At 43.8% G+C, this 21,873-nt stretch overlaps 1 protein-coding gene across 8 annotated transcripts in view; it reads right to left on the bottom strand.

The window, feature by feature from the left end:
• Positions 1-21,873, bottom strand: part of SUSD6 (sushi domain containing 6) — a 90,813-nt gene that overhangs the window by 58,078 nt on the left and 10,862 nt on the right. For 3 of the 8 annotated variants that reach the window (XM_088167096.1, XM_088167094.1, XM_088167095.1), the window contains exon 3: positions 12,313-12,405. The exons of 1 other annotated variant lie outside the window; for it this stretch is intronic. The gene's annotated coding sequence lies outside the window, so the exon portion shown is untranslated. Of the gene's footprint in view, positions 1-5,527; positions 5,735-12,312; positions 12,406-18,987; positions 19,009-19,377; positions 19,459-21,873 lie in introns of those variants that run through there. 4 more of the 8 variants (XM_088167097.1, XM_014869392.2, XM_088167100.1 and 1 more) reach the window with 4 other exon arrangements.

A 21,873-nucleotide genomic window follows, 5' to 3' on the forward strand; every position in this document is an offset into this window, starting at 1 on the left:
CCTTGGCTTCTTCAATTAAGAAAATTATTAAATCCCCATTTCTGAGACAAAATTTTTTTTTCTCCTCTGTTTTAAGTCAAGGAAAAGTATGAGGGGAGAAAGGGAATCAGGAATTAAAGCCTTAAAGAACTTCAGAGAGGTGATTAACATAATCAACACTTCTTTTTAAAACCACACCTGAAGTGTAGGTGGCTTTGTATAGGGGACTTTCGTAAGAAATCATTTACCCAGAGTCAAACCAGAGCTCTAGAAACCTTCTGGAAAGGTGTTGGCTTACCATCATCTGAATAATCCAATTATGTTGACTTGAGAAATGTCAGGCCTATCCCCAGCAATGCCTGGCTAAATCCCCTCACCTACAAGTAGTCAGCCTGCTATTTTACCAGAATCAAACTGGAGAAGACTACTCTTTAAATAGCATAAACGTGGGCAATAAAGGCTGCAGTTACCACAGGTCTCCTTGGTCTGTTTTTCTACACTGAATGCTGAGACACATTTTCTGAAATAAATGACAGCCACATGCTTCCTTACAGCAGGCTCTTCTTGCCTTACATGGAAAACATTTCTTGTAAGACACACAGGAAGCAAAGGTTAGATCCGATTTTAGTTGTAGGATCTTTTCATGCTGTGCAATGAAAAGCCCACTCATCTCATGCTGCTTCCCCCTCTGCTGCATGCTCCTCCCCTTCCAACAATCAAAGTCTCTTGGCTGAAACGACATTTCTCATCCCTTCTCTTTAGCACGTACTTTTTAACATCCTTTTTCCTACAAAACAGCTAGTTGGCACTGGCTGCAGAAGACCCTGCTAAGGAAGAGATGCAGACAGGAAGCCTGGGGCACATGCCAAAGGATAAACTTTTGCTTTCAGACAGGTATGTGACTAGGCAAAAATGCCCTTCACAAGCACTTCTTGCCTCATTAACACTTGCAGGTTAAAGAAAGGCAGAAATCGGAGCCCACAAGTCAGACCATGTTGTGCTAGGTGCTGTATAAACACTGAGCAAAAAAAAAAAAGACCACTGCTACACGGATATCGGATATCGTAAGCCACCATGAGGTGGAGGGAAACCACCTCTTTAATTTGAGTGATCACTGGTCCCAGAGATCTTACTCTCACAGCAGGTTCTTGTTATATCACACCCAAAGAAATGCAGAGTTCTTAGGTCCACTGCAAACATGCAATAAAGTCTGCACCACGCCTGTTCTTAATGCTTTCTTTGTTCACTACAGTTCATTATTCACTACAGTTCAGAAGACTGAAAAGGAAATTAAAAGGTCACTCAGATACATGAGGTATTTGTGTTCCAAATATGCCAATAATTTGACTCAACAGCAAGAATCAGAGCAAAACTACTTGAAAACAAGTTTTCCTCAAATTCTTATCAGTAAATATTTAACCTCCTTTATATTTTTGTAGCTACAGTCACTGACATGAGCTTGATACTTATTGATTTATAAAATCAGAGTTATGGAAGGACTAAAAACTAAGACTTTCATTGCCAGTGGCTACCCTCTCCAGTTTCTAGCTCTTTCCCTTCATTTTCAAGTCTTAACACTGCCTCACCTCTGTTTCATTTCTTTCGTTTTTTCCTAAGACTTTTTACCACACCTCCTTGCCTTCTTTGCACACATTCTAGTTCAGGCTTGGCACGCAAGAAGGAGCCTTACCTCTCCCACAGTTCCTTGTGTGATTTCCTCAGCTGAACTCATTAGCAATGTCTCCAGGACTTCCCACGACTGAAAAAAAATCGCCCCCGGGCAGACAGGAATGAGTTTGGAAGGTTTTGAGGGCAGTTACTTTGTGCATTTCGCCAAGGTCCCGTGCAGCTGCAGCAGCAGCAATGCAGGCACACAGCCCCCCACTCTGCAGAGCTCAGTGCACAGGTGAGCTGAGCACACACAGTGCAAGCTATGCTCCTTCCTGCAAGGGATTATCACCACCCTGCACATACCTGCAAAAGGCTTCCCTAAAGAACCACAAATGGGAACGCAGCAATCTCCTGCTCCAGGAAAGAGCAAACTGTCTCTTCTCCCATGCAAGATGAGCTTTCAGAAAATGTGCAGGTTTTGTGGCAGGGAGAGCTCTTGGGGAAGGGGAGGAAGAGAGGAGGTGGAGGAGAGATGGGAATGGGATATAGGGGTTTTATTTTGTAATTTATTAAAACTGTTCCCAGTTTAGCCATACCTCCTTAAGAGACAGAACCTACAAAAGCATACACCTCCTCCTTGGCTGAGATCATGAGCTGCTACTGAACATATCTTTCAGAGCTTGATATTAAGCCAAAGCATTCCTGCAGCATGGAACATGTGGTGCTACAATGGCAGTGCAGGGCAAATTACTGAGAGCAGTGGGATAGAGAAACACAGATTTGCCACAAAACACCTCCAGCCATTTTGAACACTGATCTTGTCGACCAGAGTTTAAACAACCCTTTTTTCTGTTTTGTTTTTGCTTAAACTGTGTACATTGTGGCAGCACCTCAGAGACTGTAGTAACTGCAAATACAAATTAGAGTGTTACAAAAGAATCTGTCTCTTCTCAATGTCTTGGAATTTATCTGGCCTTTCCTTGCTTTTTATCACCCCCAGAGCAGCTGTTCCTCTTTTGATTATGGACAAAGATGAAAAAAATGCTTTGTTGCATCCTTGTAACTGAGCCCGGTGGGATTCTCAGGGAACACAAGTCTGCTCCCAAACACAGCTATCAGCAGGTTTCACTCTTGTGGTTTTGTCTTCTAGTAAGAGCAGTATTACAATTTTAGAGCCATCTACCATAACTGAACAACTCTATCATTAATCCCACCATCATCAAACAGACTCTTTCCCCCTTAGACAAAGCACTCTAGGTTTCAGTCTCCTATACAAGCAGATGCTTAAAAGAGTTTGGTCTGTTGCCCAGCTCTGCTAAAGGGCCACACTAAGTTTGGAAGTGACTTGCAAGTGACAGCATTTCCCAGTTAGAGCTGCCTACAAGACCACCTTGTCTCATTAAACGTGAGAGCTAGAAGCCCTCACATGCTAAGTAGAATGCACAAACTTTCACAGGTAACTTACAGCATTAAACAGAAAACAGGCCCAAGAGCACCCAGACACAAATCTTCCAGAAAGGACTAGTGGCTTCTGAACACAGACATGAAGGGCACTTCCTTACTACAGGTTTCTTCAGTGCATGATCTGAGGCAAACGCCTTGGGCCCTGAGGTAAACACATCTACATTTCTGTTTCTTTCATCAGAAAGACAGAATCTGTCCTCTAGAGACTCGTGTTTTCCCCAAAGGGGAATCGGCCCATGTCACAACCACAGGCCTTCCAAAGTAAAGCAAGAGATAAAGTATCAACAGACTGGTCACAAGACGTGTGTTAGTGCCTCTTCTCTGTATCACATTAACCAGAGAGCACAATCAACCACACACACATTTTGAACTGTTCCACATTTGGAATCTGCATTCTCTCAAAAATGAAAGACAAAAGAAAACAACTGCTTCACATTAACCAATCTCATCACCATATCCCTTACTGAACTATGGACAATTTTTTCTTGTTAAATCATGGCAGCTTCCTTGATATTAACAGCAAATCCTCCTTCTTATTCTAGAAATCTTAAAAAAAACTACCACCACATTCTCCTTTGACACCCTTCTTAGTAATTATGTCCATACTGATGTGCTTATCTTTACAAAGAAAATCAGCAGGCAGGGTTCCTAAACAGAGAGTAGAAATAAATTTTGACCACAGCTGGATTTACAGAGAAAAGGGAAGGAAGGAGTGGCCTTCAACTATGCCCAGATAAGCAGCCTACAGAAGAGCCTGGTCTATAGCTATGTCTGCTCCAGCTGCGTGTGTGAAAGAGATTTCACACAGGTCAGCACAGCAGAGCACACTCAGCCAGCTGCTGGCACTGCTTTAGGGCAAGACAACTCCCATGGCAAAGCAATGTGCACCTTTCCACATGAGCATTCCCAAGAATACACAACATAGGAAGACCTGAGTTATCTTCACTACCAAGGACTAAAGTTTGAGTGTTGTGTCAAGTACTTCATACCCTATCCAAACAAAAGACACAACAGAGAACTACTCTTTATGGGTGCAGTCCACAAACTCCTGCATTCAGACTGCCAAATGCCATGGTCTGTCTGGCACTCAAACTGCAGTTCACCTCCACATGCCTACTCTTCCATAGTAAAGTGGAACAGAGGCTCACGAGTACATAAGAAGACAAACTACACTGGCAGGGAGAACATAGAAAACAACCACTTACATGCAAAAATATCCTCATTCTCTCACTAGGAAAACAACGGACTGGGATACAAAGTGATGCAGATTTGCAAAGAACTGCTTGCACTAGCAAAACCAAACCAAACTACCATAAAGAAGGTGGGGTGGAACCCGTTCTTATGCTGAAGAACAAAGTGCAAGGGTCATAAGTAACAGTAAAACAGCAGAAGTTACTGAGCTGAACATACTGAACCAGGGTTTTTAACACCTATACACATACACGTCAGATCTACTACCCAAGCAACATTTCATGCACACCCTGTCTTATCTCTAATTGAACGTTTAGAAAATCAGGGCAATAACCTGATACACTCAAGATGAGCAATATCACAGCCCACTGCAGACAGGACAGAAAGAAAACAAAGATAATTTGTGTACCAAAGCAAAACACAGCAGAAGAAGAACATCTGCTACTTTTACCAGGAATACCATATGGCCAATATCTAAGGTAAGGAGAATGAGTTCATTCATATTTAAAAGCAAAAGCAATAGGTCATTCCTCCCAATTTAAGAGGAAAAATGCCCGTTTCCCTTTCCCTATCACAGACACAGCATTCCCAGTCCAGATATGGCCTTCCAAGAACTGGTACTGTCAGTATTCTGGTCCAGACAATCAAGCTCAGGGCACTTTCTATGTCAAGATGCCAGAATGAGGAGGATGAGAATGTCCATGTAGGAGTTTTGCTTAGTCCTAACATAAGCCTGGTTTATTCAGAGTCAAGGCAGAGCTGCAACACTGAAAGACCAGTTTTGTCACCAGCAGATTATAGTTAACACTCGAGTTCTGCAGCATTTGGCAGCAGTAAGCACAGTTAGCACAGTACATCTCAACCACTATGATGAAGCAATCTTCAGTTCCTGAAAGCACTGCTCAGAACTGCAACCAACACAGTTGGTTGCAATCAGAGTACCCAGAAACATGTGTTCCTTCAACAAACATGAGGGCGGGAGAATGGCAGCAATGTTTCTAATATTTTGCAGAACACTTTGCCTGCCGGCTGAGAAAGTTTCTACCTCTGCAGTGCTACCCCATATACGGATCTGCCATGCAGCAAAGTTACAAGGCAAGAGGGACAATCTTAACACATCCTCATTGTCTCTTCAAAAAACCCAAACTAGATCAATAAGATCTTTTTCTATTTGAACACCCACCTGTTAGTGGGTAACATTTAGCTGTGAAAGCAGATAAGACCCCTGACACTAGCAAAGGCCCTCAACAGCTGCCAAGACAGAGCACACAAGTTAATTCACCTCTGTAAGAGCTGTCCTTCCCAACAAGGTCTTGCCTGAATCCACACTTGCTGTCTGGAATTCAAGTATTCAGTCTGTCAATTGAGTTTTCCTTGCAAGAGACAGATAGCAAAAAGGATTAGAAAGACTTTGCATCAGTCTGAGCAGTCTAAGCCGCAAAGAGAACACAGTATAAAAGTCTAGTCTGACAATCAAGTGCCAGGAGTAAATAAAATGAAAAATGACAGGCCAGATTAATTAGTGCCAGCACTACTTCCCAGATCCATTCACGCCACAACATGTCCCAGCCTCCCTTCTCCAACTGCTTTAAAACACTCCAGTGTGAATCCAAGTATATTATTGCCCTGACCCATACATCTCTCTTACATGCAGAGTAATCCATAGGTGTCTCCAGGAAAGGCAAGCATTTGCTTACAGGAAGACAAAAAGGCAGTATCCCAGGTACCTCCTGTATAGCTCTTGTGTGGGGTTCAAGTCCACTGCTGAGACAGCAAGGCTTCTTCAGCCTCCTCCCAAGCAGTAGGTGGAAAAAGCCATATAGCACAGAAGAGAGGCAGACAGCAAGTGTCTGGCTTAACAGCCCCACAGCCAGAAAGTGCCAGAGACAAAAGGAGATTACATATCAGAATTTTAGCTACTGCTAGGTTAAGTATTTACTGAGAGAGTTGTCTAGAAGTCTCATGTTAGGACCAGGAATTTTATCTTTTATGCTTATGAAAGTCAGCTTTTGATGATGAGTTTGTAGAACAAAGTGTCATTTTCTTACATATTTTGCCTTCTTTTACTGATGATCCTACTATGAAAGGATACATTTCACACTAAAGTGCAGCAGAAACTGCACTTGTGTAATGTAGAAACCTATGGAAGCTGAAAGCTGGATGGAAGCTTCTGAATCTAAAGCCTTCTGCAACTCGGGCTTCTGCACACGATTTATGTTATTGTTATGTTTTTCCTTGTCACCAGAAGTTACTCACAATTTGTAGCAAGATCTGTAGCCTCCATTTTTTCCATGTGAGAAGGAAGACCTACTGCCTATAAAAGCATCACATAATTAAATGCATTTTTAGACACAGGGCAATCAATAGTCTCGGAAATCAGAAAGCCTGTAGTTTTAAGCAAGTCAAAAGCTACAGGGAAAGATTAAATATGGACTTCCATAACAAATACTTTCAGGTTTTGTTTTTTTCCTAGTATAATTCACTCTGCTTGTGGCTAACAGCAGTCAAACAGTAGCAGACTTGTTAGAGTTTCCAGAAAAGGTGGATTTTGTGGAGACAACTAAAATCCATTGTTTTCCTGTGTGAAACTTGGGATAGTCCATCTCTTTAGGATCACCTGAAACCAGAGCTGGACAGTGATCCCTTTGCATGTGGAAGCCTAAGAAGAAAAGGTCAGAGCAGACCAGCTGTTGTGCGTGTCACCTCAACAGAAGCACACAGGACTGCAGAAAATGACAGTGGCTAAAGTTCCTCTACACGTGGCACCTGCCCTCTGCCAAGGATAAGGAGGTCAAAGGGGCAAGGCCAATATATCACAGGACAGACAAAAGACTTATACATTGTCTTTTCCCAAGTCTGTCCTCAGTTCTGTAGTGCCAACATTAAACTTCCACTACAAGAGCCATGATTACTTCTACCTTATAAGCCAAGCTTTGCTTCAAAAGTCTCACTTTGACGTGTGTATTTGTCACCTATTCAATAATTAAAGGATTTTTTTTCCCTGCAAATTAAAAGAAACTTCGGATATATGCAATACCACCCAGCTGTTCTGCCAAGGTCTGAACTTTAGATACAGGACAGCTTGGTTGCTCATCATCTCATGTAGCACAGGGAAGTAAAGCAGTGGACCAAGTCCCTTTACCTAGTCTGCTCATGAGGCATTAAGAAACCCCAAAGCAATAGGATTTTTGTTTTGGAACATCAAGTATTTCAGCTTTCCTCCCGTTAAGTCTGGTGAGGAAGCATTCCTGTTTGATGCAAAAGGAAGTAAGGTCTAGCTCAGAGCTACTGCAGAAGAAATCAGCAGCAGCACCTGAATGCTTTTCCTCCCTGAGGCTGCCCATGCCCTGCACACCTACAAGGTCACCTCCTCCCCGTGTGCCAGGTGTGGCTGGCACAACCCTGCACCAGCAGCTGAAAGCTTGGCAACCTTACAGCCTTACACATTGGGAAAACCACAACATAACGAAGTCACACACAGGCATGCAGCAGTGCAAGGCACGCAGCAGCCACGTGTTACACCCTATTACACTGGAAACAGCCATTAATTGTGGTAGCATATAATTTTTACTCAATGAGCTTTTGCTTATGTACTTCAGCTATTTTAGCTTTTCTTCCAGGAGACTTCAAATAAACTCATCCTTTGCTACAGAGTAATCTATAGAACACAGGCAAGTTATCCAAGTGCAAGGCTCACCCCAGCAATGTCTTCATCATAGAAAAGCCCAGGAGAATGAATGGGACTTAAGGTTCAATACCAATAAAAAGCAAACGGGATTATATTTACCTAAAACTTATTTTGCCAAACACAGCCTAAAGGCAAAAACCTATGGCCAAATGATAATTCTTCCACACTGGAAGCTAATGAACATCATTGCATTCCAAGAACTAGGTCCTGGACACCAGGAGACTGGTAGATTGTTGTAAAGTTTGTCTTACCAAATGTACTCATATCACCAACATCCTAAGAGTAACATCACATAAAAGAATCAGACTATTTCAGTTTTAGTTACATTTTTACATGCCTTTTTTCCTCCGTCGCGCCTTACTGCACTTTGACTGGTATTTGAGTCCTCATTTGGGAGCACTGCCTAGCACACTGGAGATTACACCTTGATTACAGACAAATATATACCGAGGAAACTGATCTACCCTCAAAAATTGCACACATACAGGTGTGCAAAAATCCACAAGTGATCAAAACAAGCACATCTAATTTACTGTGCCATTTCCTGCAGATGCTTTAGAAGGCAAGAAGCTCACAGAGAAGCCAGGTAGCAGCTACACAAGATTCATGGCACTATACAAAGGTTGCTATACTGCCTACACTAATCAACTTTCCACATGGGTATTTTCCCTGAGACACTAATAGAACCTCAGCCTCCAGAGCTATCAGTCTCTGTTCTTACAGGCAGTGCAAGTCCAACACATTTCTCAGTATCCAATTCCTGGCTAGCAGGCACAGCATCACTCTCCTCAAGGCATTCCACACACTCTGGGTGCAACATTTTTTTTATTTCCCTTGGCCAAAAGGGGAGAGGATCTCTGCAATAGCCTTGCCAACATCAAGTGACGGTGTAACAGCAATTACCTTCACAATGCAACTCTGAAGTAACTCTAGTGAGCTCATGGGATAATCCCAGTATACTAAAGTATTAAGCCAGATCAAAAAGCCTCCTTCAAATATCTCACTGTCCTCCTGAACCTCACCTACATTCAAAGAATTTTTTTTTTCAATTTAAAAAACAGGTTGCCTTCTACACTTAAGAGGGAATTCTACCATTATCACGTATAACATTTTTGGCTCCATAGCCAAGAAGGAGAATAAGTCAAAGACAAGAGAGACTAAAGTAATTGTGAGTCCTAGAGGAAAAAACATGTAGATAAAATTTACTGATTTTACATTTAATATTGATCTTTGTGGCATGGAAGAAAAAAAAACCCTCTGTTAGTATATCCATCCTATAAAATTCACCACTTATGGGGATTAAACAAATTGAACAGTCCGTGTGAGCTGCTGAAAAGGAAGAAAATGTTGCCTTTAACTTCTCTGAGTACCTTGACAGTGCCTGGCTGTATCTTCACGGAGTTTAGGGCATACACAAGCCCTTGTTAAGACACAGCATTGTGCTTTCTAAGTTGAATAATACCTCTCAACAGCTCCAAGTACTACTTTAAGTAGAAAGAGGGGACAAAATGTCCCTGTGTACTGAGAGCCTGTTAAACAAATGGTATAAAAACCCCCAAAATCAATGTTGGCATAAAAACCCCAAAATCAATGTATGCTTGACACAGAGGAATCAGTTATGCAGCAATTAAATGCACAATGCAAGAGGACTATAAAATACCAGCTTGCTTTAGCAAGTACGGTTGCTTGACACCAAGCACATCAGACAATAAAAATAAATCTTATCACATATCTCAAATTCAGCAAGGCTCGTCTGGAACAATGCCTGGAAAGGCTGCAGTATGCACATCACTCTGTAGGATGCCCAGCTAGAGATGGTGAAAAACACTGGGCACAGGTACTCATGTCAACCAAGCTAACAGAGATCAACTTACTTGGTTTCAAGTCACAAAAGATAAGCAAGACCTTGAAAAGTGATAGAATATGAATAACTAAGTACAAGGTACCCATTTGCAGGAAATGCCCTGCATATGCAAATCAAGGGTAAAGAAAAGATAAAACCAAAACCACATACATCTTCCAGATTTTATTTTCAGGTTGTAAAAGCAATCACTCTGAAAATGAAAATTTCCCGGGATTTAACAGTTGTTGGGTTAATAGCACTAGGCAAAGGCAGTTTTACCCACATAAAATGTACCATATCTGGTAGTGATGCCTCTTTGGGATATTGTCAACAGAATCAATCTTAAAAAACAACACTGTTTAGAAGAGCTGATAAACCCCTTCCCACAGCTAATGTTTCCATGCAGGTTTGCATCAAGGAGCCAGGCTGGATTACTTTGAAATGTACAGCCTGCATCTGTGCATAGTCACTGGCAGAAAGCACTTCAAGTCAGTCTCCTCAGTTGAGCATCTTCTGATGGAGCCTTTCTACCTCTGTCTCATTATCTTTTCACACGTTTTGGGGTTCAGTTTGTCTAGATATTCTATGTCTACGTAGGTAAAAACTGTAGAGTTTGCAAAGAAATCGGATTTTTACATCATCACTGCAGGACTTCTCCAATTCTGCATTAGGGAAAAAGACTCCACCAAAATGAAACATGAGAGCATTGCACCAATATGCTCATGCTAGCTGTGCACACATATGCAGTCTCTGTCTTCCAGGGCAGATCTTTAACCTGTCTAAATCCTTCCCATCCCTCTGCTCTATACTGATACCAAAAGGGCTCTCAAACTGCCCTGTGGAGGAAAGACCACAAACTCCCTTACAAATTCACCAAAGGCCAGCCCAGCCAGAGCCAGGACAGATTATCCATGGAGGATTGCCCCCACCGATCCTCAGAGAGCCCACTATCACCAACGGCACTGCTATATTAGCAGAGCTGCTTTTAGGAGCACAAGGATGAGCTTCTCATCAGCTTCTTACTGCCAAGGAGAGGCTAAAGAGGCTAAGTCTGAACACTTCTTCCCTCCTCTTCTTGATCTACATGACATTTGTTAACAGCTCTGCCTGATGCAAGCATTTCATATGAGACATAACTGTATTTTCCCCACCACCCTTTCCCCATTGTCACAAATAAGATGTGGTGAAGAGGCACTATTTTTTGTGTTACATCACAGGCAGAGTCATATTTTACTACATACTTAGGTTTCAATCTTATCTCTGATGCCGTGCAGATTATGTTTAGGCTGAGAGCAGATTACTGGCAGAAACGAAAACATTACCAAGCTTGCATACACATTCACTCTAGAAAACTTACAGAGCTCTTTGGACTAGGGATCAGAAGTTAGTCTCTTAAGGAATCCCAAAAAGCATCTGAGAAACAAGATTTATTTGCTTTGGCCAAGAAGAGACAGAATGAAAAGTACCTTGTACATTTCAGTTACAAGTCCCAACACGTAGCAAAAGATGCCACTGCATTCACTCCAATGTATCTTGCATCAACAAAGAGCTGCGTTTTTTTACTTAATGATTCAAAAAATAAACACACACACACAGCCACCAAGCTATCTATTATACTGAAGTGTACAAGTACCACCCAGAAACACAAAAAAAAAAAAATTAAGTAAACTTTCCTAACGAAGTCTTCTTAAAACTTTAAACTTGGCACACAAGTTAGCAGTTACAGAAAACAAGGACAGACATGAGGCAGGCCCAGCAAAAAGTGAGCTTAATGCCTTATCAGTCCTAGAGGATTCTGAGGGGAAGAGGCATAGTCAGAAGAATTATCCCTATCTTGATTAGCATCAGAACAAAGGCTCACATTAGTTTGTCTGCTCTAGGACTCCCCTAGAGCACTGGATAATACCCTTGTTGAAAGCATTAAAGGGATTTCCTCCCCACTTCACCTCCCTGCAACCTACACCCCTTCTCTAAAGGGGGATAAAAGGATGAGGTCCAAATAACAGCTTTATGTTTAATTCTCTGAAAGACATATCTGGGTAGCTTTTTACAACTAAAACATCAAATACACAATACTCAAGTAAGATCCTTCTGTGATAGGTTTTCAAAGGTAACATTTGGGAGCAGGTAGGGGAGAAAAACTCAAAACAAAACCTATTTTTTGTTCAAGAGAAAAGGTCAGATAGCACAGGTGACTTATCATGGATGCTTAACTCTGGAAGGTAGGAAGGAAGGACTTCAGTAGTTTCTACAGCAAAACCAGAGGGTGTTAAGGGACTCAAGAATACAAGGAAAAACAACCACAGCACGTGGTATCTGAACATCCCAAAAACAAGGCTAACAAACGCGTCAAGAAAAATGCTAAGGCATGGCTACAAAGGAAACAGAACCTAAGAACATTTTAGAATACTTTCTGTTTCAAAAGGTAGAGATGCTAATACTGCCTTCAGTTTACAGAAGTGTCATGGCACTTGACAAAATGCAGGTTTTAAAAGCAAAAACTCAGTAAAAACAAAGTAACAGCATCAGCTCTTACCTGGTATTGACACAGGCTGGCATAGAATGGTTGTCACATTAGCAAGAATAAATAGACGATTCAGTGAAGATAGGTTGATTCACACTCTTAGAACTGCACAAAAAAAGTAGGTATTAGCCCTGTAAATACTAAGAATGGCACTCTGTCACATAAAAGAGGAGACTTGAGGGGTAGAAGTAGCTCTATTATATTTTTAGGACACAGGCACACAGTTATGCTTCAGGTACAGACGTTACTCACAAAATTCAGATCTGGGTCTGAGACACACTGCACAAGTTACTCAAAATCAAAGAATATGCAAACTACCCTCACACATTCCATTTTAAAATCTCAAGGATAAGAAGAGAACAATTTCAAGTGTAGCAGAGTGCTACCAAAAACATTTTTCAGCAGCACTCAAGCTTGCTTGATGACTTTTTTTTCAGGACAGAAACTTCCCAAAAGTTACCCGAAATACACATATTAAAACTTCATCAAGTCCAGACATCAGATACACACATGCACTTTCAGTGGTTACAAATACTGCATACTTCCCAGATAAGCACAGCAGAAATTTGTTTCTACAGTGCCAAAATTCACAGGTATGTTTTATTGTCTCATCACTGTATACACTCTTTGTATTCAGAATTACCACTAAAAATTCCAATACTTAAAAAGATGGTTATTAATAAGGCAACCTTCTCCACTTTGGCAAGTACAACAACAAACTGAGAACTGGGAAAACTGGTCATCCAAGTGAGAGCAAAAGCCATGCAGCTGAAAGGAATTTTTGTCTAGCCTGCTTAAAGATCTCCTTTGTTGCTAAACATTTCATTGTCACATTTAAATGTCAGCTTTTTAAGTCGCAGAAGCATGCAAGCCCTGCAAGACAGGAAACCACAAAGAGACTTGAGATGAAGGTTCTCACAGCTAGTGAAATGAAAAGTAGACCTAGCAAACTGCTCTTCACATCTCTGATATGCTTATGAAAAGACACAAACCCTGATCTTACAACCCTGCTCCCCGTACCCATGAAACGATTTTTAATTAATCCCTGTTAGTAAGTTTGTATGGTTCTGTAGTCTGCTTATATACCAGGGCAAAGCTTGCAGTGGGTCTGCAGAATACTTTTGTTGCACATCACAGAATAAGCCCGCAGCATTTCAGGATCACACAGCTCTTTGCAATAGTGCTTTAGCTTATAAAGACATACTACTCAATTTTCCTAAGGGGAAAACGGGACCCTCCCTTTCCTAAAGCAAGCAGCATGCCCTTTTTGGACTTTGAAAAGGAGTGAGGGGCCCTCAGAGAGAGGCTGGCTTTAAAGCTTTCAGGATGATCGCACATATGGCCACTGGCTCGCCAGTGGCATATGCGGCAGCAGATGGAGAAGTGAAGCTTTCATACCCTCTGAGCAATGCTCTGCAATTTTGACACTTCTCTTGAAAAGCAGATATGTCAATCACCCTCCCAGGCTGGTGTTCTGGCACAGAAGAGATTCTCCTCAGTCTGCATACAACCACCAAAGGATAACCTAAACAGAGTATTTTAGAGGCAGTTTCTGTCTTAGCTTTCAAATATAATGAATCCATACACAGCAGAGAATGATAAATTACTGTTGTCTTCACTGCACATCAGCTGGCTTTTGGCTCATTAGAGAGCAACACATACCCAGTATGCATTCTTTCCTTTAAAGGAGGGGTGGGGGGAGGTGTTTTAATTAACATTAGAGCACCTTACTAGGTCTAACAAATAAAATGCCTTTTGAGAGTGGTCAGCATAAATGGGCTCCAATACCCAAAAGGGATTCTGGCATATCCCCCAATAAAACTGTATTAGCGTGGGCTGCTCTAATATATTGTCCTTGAAGACTTTTATGAAGTTATTTACAGAGAAAATAAAACCCAAGAGCCTAAATAGGTCAAAGACATTCAAACATTTCATTAATCTATAGGTTTAACACTACACATACAAACTACAGCTCCTTTCAAAGCAAGCAGCTTTTAACAGCTACTGTTAGAAATCACATTACAGGGCTAGTTATTGAAAGATCTGCATTTTTATATAAAGTAAGAACATCATTCTCAAGCTCACTTACTGAAATTGGAGGGTTGGGAAAGGTGTTTGGTTTTGGTTTGCTTGGTCAATTTTAGAGACCAAGTTATCAGCAGGTTTCCCTCTTAAAACTTATGTACCCCTAAAAGTCCTGCAGAAAGAGATCCAACATACCAGCATAACTTTCCTAAGACCCAAACAAGATGCAAACTTGGTTTTTGCAATTCCCACTTATTTTATTACAAAATCCCATTAAATCAATGCAAGGAAAAAAAACAGGAACAGCAGTGAAGCACAGCAATATTATAAACCGTGAGGAAAATTAGTTGAGGAAAAACATAAATGGCTTTGAAGTTTTCCAAATTGTCCTGGCACTTTTGAGGTGCAAGCTAAGGGAGCTATGAACAGAGACATGGTATTGGAAGCTGGTTCACTTCTGAGCATGAGGTTAAAATGGTGCACATTTCAGCCTACAAAGTTCAATTGCCTACAAGGAAGTTCCTCCTATGGCAAGTGTACACTGTGAGAATGAAAGCCATTCTATTCTCCAGCACAAATATGACGTGGTGTTTTATTTACCACATAAAAGTGATTCCAGTGGCCAATTTCCCTTGACTCTGCCCAAGCAGCTCCAAAAGCTGTACTTTGCCTTGCTACAAGGTTACTGCAGCAGTGATGACCAACCCATTGCACTCAACACTCACTTCTACCAGGAAGCCAATTTACTGCTGGTGGGCTGGCTGCCAGGATAGCAGTTCCCCTCAGGGAATCACCAGAGTGACATAAGACACATAGATCCTTTGTGCTGCAGAGAAAAGCTCTCCCTGTACACTCCACTTTTGGAGCCTGCCCACTGTCCAACACAGAAGGAAAGACAGAAGTTGATGGGACAACTGAGACCATGGGAAAGAAGTAGGAGTTTTACACCTCCAACTCCTGGTTCTGCAGCTCTTCAGCATGAGTTTCCTCAAAAAACTGTCTTGAATAAGCACGCATTTAAAAAAAATAAATAAGCAAGCAAACAACAGGCCAAGCTTTCACTGGTATCTTATTAGCATCACTATGCTCATTCTGAAAATAGACTTTGCAGACAGCATCATGTAGTAAACCATGTGAGAGCTTCCTATGAGAGAGTAGTAGCTGCCACTGCTCAGTAACAAAACAGCCAGCATACAAATGGCAGATGAAAACCTTTTCTGGTACATACAAAAGCTCGCTTCCTGACATTTATAGGAAGTATTTCTACTGATTAAACTTAAAATCAATTTTTGCAGCTGCATAAACAAGACTTCTAGAAGAGTCAGGGAAAATATCGTCTGTGTAACTACAGACCAGTAAAACCAGATGAATTACACAGATGGGCTTAAAAAAACAGAGTGCTTCACTGAAGTCATATACCTGCTCCCAACTACTACATTCTGTGTTGGAGGTTAAATTGTTACATCTGAAATAATTCTATTTCTACCCAGAGTAGCTTAATGACAAGAGATTAAACATGTATGATGGCATTTCTAAGGACGAGACACTTGTCATGACAACTAGATAATTACAGATTACTGTATTTTGGCAAATCTACTGCAATTAATACCACAATATCTTTACTACATATGGGTTACTTTTTCCCTTTCCCTGTTCTAGGAAATGCCTTCATGTTTCTATTTACATATTCCTAAAGTAGAATGCAACCCCTGCTGCCTTTCCTCCCTCCTTCCCAGTCTTTCAGGCAAACAGGTAGTGGTTCCAATCCTGCCAGTGAAAAGATGCCTCTCCCAGCTAAGCCTGCTCAGCTGAGATCAGCTGGTTACAGCAGCCAACAAGTGGCTCAGAGGGCAGAGGAGCTGCAGGGAGTCTCTGTGCCAAGCAGAGTGCACAAAAGGACACAGTCCAGGAAACTCTGGAGCAAGGCTTCCAAGCTACTGTCCTTTCATGCAGTTATTCATAAATAATAGGGTTCTCTGGAAGTATCTCAGGCAAGCAAAAAAAGCTGCAACTTTCAAAAGGGAAAGAAAAATACGTCAGTGGCCTGACACAGACCCTGAGTGCACCTTCCAACCTTCCTGGACTGACAGAGGCCACCAACTTACATCTGTTTGCTCACAAAAGCAGAACAAGCAAGAGGCATATTTGGGCAGTACAGCAGTACTGTGGCTGTGGTGTGAACAAGCACACCGATAAAAAGCAGAAGTGATGCAACAGGAACAGTCACAGAAACCCAAATGTACTATTATGATGCTATACAGCTGAGACTTAAGACCATGGCAGGCTGCTCTTACTGATAGTTGCAACAATTCTCGAGGCAGGAGCAAAGTAGCAGAAAACAACCATGACCCCAAGACAGAAGGAATTCCATCCAAACCACTACACTCCAGGCAGGACACACATTTAGTGACTTCAGTTACCATTACTTGCTGACTGCCAGGGCAGCTGTGCTCAAGCAGCCATTTCAGTCCACCTTCACACACTGCACTAAATATAAACTGCTGATAACTGCGTGGAAACTGTTTCAGCAGAGACAGGGAGCACAACTCAAGGACATTGGGTCCTCCTCAAAGTCTCCAGGTGGTCAATTTGCACGACAAGCAGAGAAAGAAGGGGACAGAGCCAAAGACTCTGCTACAGTTGTGGTTGGGAAATTTCTGCCTCAAGATCTCAAGTACTTTCCCAGACCCATACTTCAGAGAGTCTTCTGCCTTTAAAGAGGACATGGGGGCACCTGGGTTTTGACAACAATTTGTCTAAGAGAAGGTAATGGCTCCCTTATCATGTGCTACTTTGCTCTACAACGACCTTCAATTTTAAAATCTAGTTAGGTTAAGTTGCAGATCTTTCAAGCATGTCCTTCACACAGTGGCACTTAAAGAAATATTTCCTACTTTCAGATGGCATTGTCTTTTCTAGTGGTTCATAAAACACTTATTTAAATAATAGGATAAGCCAATCTAAGAGAGAAGATGAAATGTGCAAACAAGAAAACGAAAAGTAGTTTTTTCTCAAAGTTTTGCTTAGAGAATTGCTACCAGATATTATATGAAAGTTACAAAGACAGAAGTATGATCTGCAGATAAAGCTGCCAGTGCCACAACTGGCCACCAGATTATACTTCTAGAAAGAATTATTCTCTCTGCATCAAGAGATACTCCCAAAACTAGCATGTCATGAAAATAAGAAAAGGAGACAAACTTGCAAAGAGATTTATGACAGACGTTTAAAAAGGAGGTGGATGAAATCAACGATAAACTACACTACAGAGATCACCGATCCTTAGAGCACTGGCATTTAATATGTAAATTCCTTCTCTGCTTAGGTGTTTTGCCTCCCTTTGATGTACACAGACAAGTTCAAACTAGAGATGAGAACTGGGAGAGTTCTCTTTTTCCATTATCTCAAGATTTTTTCTTGTCTAAGCAACAGTTAAGTGCTCTAACTATATCACTTTTGTGTCTGTTCAGAGGGGAAAAGAAAAAAAAAAACCACAAAAAAGAGAAGTATAACAAATATTATTAAAGGAGAGAGTCAATGTTTTTCCAGCTCTGATGCAGATGTAAGCAACAAGCTGGTGCCCGACAGCTTTAGCGCAGCCTAGGAGAAGAGAAAGACAAGCTGAACAACAGAGGACGGTAAAGATAACTCTGGAAAAGAGCCAGATGTCTTGAGCTTAGTCCTACTGCATGAAAAATTAAAGAGGTTAAAACCTCCTCTTAAGAACTTTTCTTCCCATTGTTCTGACCACAATTCTTCCGAACAAGCTGCATTGCTCCAGAAACCCCAAGAATTACGGTGACAATAGATTCCTGCCAAGAGAAGCACCATTACATAATAGCTTTTATGGGAACACGCACAAAAAGCCACTAGGAAGCGCAAATAGACAAGTGCAAGATCCTCTCTGCCCATCGGCTCAGTTTAGCTCCTACTTCAGGATATTCTTCATTTATATATTTACTTCCTCTCATCCCCTTCCACTCAACAAAATCTGTGTTACTGTAACTACACTGAGATCACGTCCATTCCCCACAATAACGTAACCCCCTTGAGAATACGCCCACTTGAAACTACTGTATTTGCATTAATCTGTTTAAAAGAACACTACGAAGATGAAAAACTGTGTCACTATTTCCATTAGTATTACAGAAATAAGAACAATTTATTATGGTATTTTTCCATCCTTTACCCAATTTTAGGGATACTTAGAACAATTATTACTCGTCAGTTCTGAGAAGCCTAGGGCTATTTTTGAGTTCCAGGTCTTCCACAGGGGATTTACAATAGATTTGTTACATGCACACGTAGAGGCTCAGCCTAAGCACTGCACACGTGTAAAGGCAGCTGCTAGGGAAGCTCTGACCTTTGGACAGCGTTAAGGAACCATAAAGAAGAAAGCAAAGACAAAAACCTAACAAACACAAAGTTTCTCACGTTGAATTGTCCGCAGCAGTGCCTCCACTAGCACCGTCATCTCAGACACCACTTTCCCTGTGTCTCCCTACGCACCCAAAAGCTCTAGGAAAGGAAGAAGAGTAGACAGCGGCGAACGCTTATATCCGCAGTTACTCAGGGGTTTTAAATCCTAGAGAGGTTCATCCCGCACCAAGCGAATCCTCACGCCCGAACACACACACACACACACACTTTAAGACCGCTGACCTCAGAGAAAGCCCAGCTCTGCCGTCACCACCGACCACCCGCCGCTGTGACACGAGGGAGCCGCAGGTACCACAGGTGACATTATGTAAGGGAGGCGGCCGGCCGCCGAAAGGCTCCCGCCGCAGCCCGGGCACCGCGAGCTCCGTGCGGGGCCGCAGCCGGGCAGGGCTCCCCGCGGGGGCCACCCGGGGGAGCGCCGCCGACACCTTCCGGCTCCCGGCCCCGCCGCCCGGCCCCCACCCAGCACACGCTCCCCGCTCCCCGGCGGCGGGCCCGGCTCCGCGCCCCGCCGCAACCAGCCCGCCGCAACCAGCCCGCTGCCCCCGCCCCGCGCCCCGGCGGCCCCTGTTCTGCGCGCCCTCCCCCCCAGCGGCGCCGGCGGGTGCTCACCGGGCGGACGGGCGGGCTCGGCGGGCGGGCTGGGGGCGGCGGTGCCGCTGGCGCTGCAGGTCGGCGGCCGCGCGCCCCGGCCGCCCCGGCGTCTCGCCCGCCCAACGCCCCGGCCGCCGCCGCCGCGCGCCAGGCCCCGCCCCGCCCCGCGAGCTGGGCCCGGCGGCGCGCGGGGCGGGGCGGGGTGGGGCGGGGCAGCACTTAAAGGAGCCGCGCGAAGGGGCGCGGCCGGAAGGGGGCGCTGCGGCGCGGCCCGCGGGGGGCGGAGCGCAGCGCGCGGCCCCTGCACCGGCACCGGCAGCCGCCGCCGCTGCTACGGGACGGGACGGGACGGGACGGGACGGGGCGCAGCGCAGCGCAGCGCAGCGGAGCAGCGCACCGCACCGCACCGCACCGCACCGCACCGCACCGCACCGCACCGCACCGCACCGTCCCGCCGCATCCAGCCACGGCCGCTGCTGGAAGCCGGCGGGGACGCTGCGAGCCTGCACGCCTCTCCGCGGGGCGGCGTGCGGCTGCACGGACACGTGGCGCTCGCTGTCGGCCCGGCACCGGGAAACAGCGGCTGCGAGAGAGCTGGAGCCCTCTCCGGCCTTGTGCCGCTCTGTGGCGGAGTAGAAGCGGCTCCGTAGCAGCAGGGCAGAAGGGTGTTGCACAGCCCCGGCCGTTCCCTTGCGCTCCCAGCCCCTTCTCCCGGGCCGCGGGGGCAGCGCACGGTGAGGGTGCCCCTTGGCTTTGTCGCGGCTGCGGAGCCGCCCCAGAACTCGGGCAGTGCGGGGACTCAGCCATGGGCACGCTACTGCCAACTTGCCACAGCGGCACAGAAGCCGTGGCAATGCTCTTGCAGCACGCACTCCTTGCCCTGTCCCACCGGCTCACCTGCTGGCACGCCCTTCGTCACTCCGCTGGTGACGTGTGTACACGAGTGTGGTAGCACAAGCCACGGCAGGGTCCGTCCTGCTGTGCAGCACCAGCACAGCCACAATGCTGGCTGAAAGGTCCACGGCTGGGCTGTTGCAGGAGGTCACGCTCCTGCTCCCAGGGGTTTAGTGCATACAGGTGTAGGGGGATGCTTACACCTTCTTGCCACCTCCTCTCTCTTCCTCTGCTTTTTACAGATTCTCCCGAGACAACACTCCTGTATCCAAAAGCATCTTCAGGGATCCAAGGAAGGATTCCTTGCTTTGCTTTCCTTTCTATTGCTTGAATTAACACCTACCTTCTATGTATCTGCTACATTATTCATATTTTGCTGTGGAGACTGAGCTGTTCTCCCCCTTATATGGGGAAGGAACCATATGTAGTTCTATCGGAAAGGTGAAGGGAAGTTTACCTATTTTTCTGCAATAGTACAGTAATCATTCATAGTAAAAGCCCATAATAGGTTATAGCTTACCAATGGCTTACCATCATTTCATCAGATGTAGGAGATGACTGTGATACATCACAAAATATTCCCTATAAATATTCCCCTTGTAAGCACTTCAGCACCAAAAAGCAGGAAAAAACTACATCATCATCTGGAAAACATGCTTAAAGGCAGGAAGGAAGAGTGGGAGCTAGAGCTGCACACAAACCTGCTGATTCACACAGCTGTTCTTTTTGTGAAATCTCAGGTGCAAAGTTGGAAGGCACAGAGTGAAAATATCGGCCTATGTTTTGCTGTGCTTTGATCAATTAGTGCAGCTGTCCTGAGCCTGAAGGAAAAGTTCAGAAACCTTTGTACTTCTGAAATAAAAGAGACGTGAGGAGGCTGCCACAGTACTCCCTCTGCTCATGGCATTAATGCACAGAGAAAGGTGCAATTCCCGGCAAATTCTCACTAAAATGATCTCTCACTAGGGGCTGATTCATCACATTTTTGGCTTCAGCCAGTTCAACTTTTTAAAACACATTGAGAGATCCTTTTATTTCTGTGTTATACTTGGTTTCCATAATTTTTATTCATACATATTTCTCTTTATAACTGTATCAAGCCATAATAAAAATCACTATATTCTTCCTTTGAGGCCTCAGATATGCTAATTTGGCTGTGCTTATTTTTTTGTTTGTCGTGGAATCACAGAAATCAGCATTTACAGACCATCTTAAATGTCCAAAGTATCACACAGACCTTAACTAATGCCTTTTACATTGGATTTGCCACACTGCATCAGACAACCAGCCAGTCTAATTCAACATCCTATTACCAGCAATAGCCAACTGACAGTGCTAAATGCCACTAACTGCCCCCAAAACAATTTGCCCTCTTCCAGGCAAATGCCTCTGACTGACTGGTTCCAATTTTTTCAGGCTCCAGGTTCTGAAGAAGAAGATGAAACATTTTCTCTTTATTACATGTGTCAATAAAGGAAGGTCGGGAGCTGCCACCATCAGAGCACCTCTCCCCAAGGCACAAAGCTTAAAGACTCAACCCAGGTATTTTGGCATTACTTTCCTAATGTTCACTTTCAGGTTGCTTGAATGGAGATGAAAATAAATAATTCATTGAAACAT

Source organism: Sturnus vulgaris, chromosome 6, assembly GCF_052056855.1.
Source record: "Sturnus vulgaris isolate bStuVul1 chromosome 6, bStuVul1.hap1, whole genome shotgun sequence".
NCBI classification, from domain to species: domain Eukaryota; kingdom Metazoa; phylum Chordata; class Aves; order Passeriformes; family Sturnidae; genus Sturnus; species Sturnus vulgaris.